Source organism: Diceros bicornis, chromosome 15, assembly GCF_020826845.1.
Source record: "Diceros bicornis minor isolate mBicDic1 chromosome 15, mDicBic1.mat.cur, whole genome shotgun sequence".
Taxonomy (NCBI): Eukaryota; Metazoa; Chordata; class Mammalia; order Perissodactyla; family Rhinocerotidae; genus Diceros; species Diceros bicornis.
The window spans coordinates 4,446,624-4,449,054 of NC_080754.1; positions in this window are offsets into that span (position 1 = coordinate 4,446,624).

The window sequence follows — 2,431 nt, forward strand, 5'->3', positions numbered from 1 at the left end:
GCTCTTTTCCATATTAGCAGTTCAAATAGAAGTTCTGAAGGGTGACTGGAAACAATATTTAAACTTTGGTTAGGGAATAGTAATATGTATTTCAGTTATTACACACACACACACACACAAACCTTTCTCAGGACAAAAGAAAAACAATTTCTTCCAAGGGCCGGCCCGGTGGCGCAAGTGGTTGAGTGTGCATACTCTGCTGCGGCAGCCCTGGGTTCGCCAGTTCGGATCCTGGGCGCGCACCGACGCACCACTTGTCAAGCCATGCTGTGGTGGCGTCCCATATGAAGTGGAGGAAGATGTGCATGGATGTTGGCCCAGGGTCAGTCTTCCTCAGCAAAAAGAGGAGGATTGGCAGATGTTAGCTCAGGGCTGATCTTCCTCACAAAAATAAAATAAAATAAAATAATTTCTTCCAAAATATTATGTTATAAATACCTCAACCCCAATAGGCCCTATGAGTCAGGGAGAAAGGGTGGGAATGAAGAAGACAGGGAGGGAGGGAGGAAGGGAAATGTTAAACTAAAGAATGAATCCATCAGTGCTATGGACTAAATGGTGTCCCCTCCAAAATTCATGTGTTGAAGCCCTAACCCCAATGTGACTATATTTGGAGACAAGGCTTTTGGGAGGTAACTAAGGTTAAATGAGAGAGGGTTCCTAATCCCATAGGATTAGTGGCCTTATAAGAAGAGGGAGAAGAAAGAGATCTCTCTCTACCATGCGAGGACACAGCAAGAAGGCAGCCATCTGCAAGCCAGAAAGAGGGCCCTCACCACACCCTGACCACGCTGGCACCCTGATCTCAGACTGCCAGCCTCTAGAAATGTGAGAAAATAAGTTTCTGTTGTTAAAGCCACCTAGTCTATGGTATTTTGTCATGGTAGCCCTGGCTGACTAACACAATTAGTCTTAGGAAGACTTTTTTGAAGTCTCTCAAGGAATTTGGGAGCTCAAAATACTTTCTTGCCCACCTCCAGTCAATTTACAAGATATTACAGATTCATTTTTGTTCAGACCACTTATTTAGTCTTAACTTGTTGCATTTTGAAAGAAAGCAAAGACGATGCGAAGAGAAAGGAAACCTGTTGATGGGGGCCTGAATGCCTGGATCCTGGACTTGGACTTGCCAAGATCATTGGACATAACTGATCCTCAGTTCCTCTCCTAGAAAATGAAGGGTTGAAATTTTAAATGATCCTAAAACTTCCCTCTACCTACAGACTCTCAATCTTTAAATCTAAAAGGACCTTGTAATATTGGAGGAAAAGTAACCGATTTGTAGTCAATTTGGCTAACCGTGTAAAGAACTTTGGAACCAGGTAAGAGGGAGTGAGAACTACTTGGTAACAAAGAGCATTAGAGAACTCTCCTCCGTTAGGAAGCTGAACTTCTCCTATTAAGGAGTAAAGTATCCTAAAAGTGACTCTTCTTACTATTTGGGGCCCAAGTGGGAAAGGAAAAACTATAGTTGAGGCACCCACAATGTAGTCTGCAATTTCCCCTTCTATCCAAAATGATTCATTCATCCAACAGACACTGGGGACTGGGCTACGACGACAAAAAAAAGCCTGGTTCCACCCCGAGAGTCAAGAACTGGGGAGTGCTCTATTCTTCAGTTTTTCTAATGAACTCAACAAACGTTAGTAACTCTAGGGCTGTATGTTTTGATGTGCAATATAATCGCTCCATTTAATAGAACAAAATATGCACACTGAAGGGACGGATATCCCAGATTCAGGGAATTTTAATGTGGGAAGACACTTCAGAGACTCTCTCCCTGGAAGCCTCTTCACATGGCCTCAGGGACAGCAAGCTGCCCTCTTGTTGGAGCTTCCAGAGTATTTGATTCTCTTGCCAGTGACTGCATCTTGGTATACTGCGCTATCCATTTAAACATGTCCAGAGATCAAGGGGCATCAGGCAGAGGAACCAAACCTTATTCATCTACGTCTCCCAGGACCTTGCACCACAGCTGATACTCAGCTGGTGCTCAATACTACATTTTGTGGATTGAGAAAAATTAACTTGGTTGAACAGGATGAGGAGGCTAAAAGGTTTACAGCTCCTCGTCCAAGGTCTCACAGTCAGGCATGACAAAGCCAGGGCCAGGCCCCAGATCTCAGGCACACAGTTCAACGTTCTTACCTTCAAGAGCTTTCAGGTAAGGAACTGGTACCCCACTCTAACCCCACTTCTGTGTCCACTTGGGAGTAATCAGAAAGTCTAGCAGTATAAAGAAAAGAGCAAAATTTAAACAAGAGGACATGATGTAAAAAGAAAGGAAACATTTAAATAGTCACTTCCCCAAAGAAGACATACAAAAGGCAAATAAGCACATGAAAAGATGCTCAACATCATTAGTCATCGTGGAAACACAAATCAAAACCCCAGTGAGATACCACTTCACACCCACTAGGACGGCTCTAAT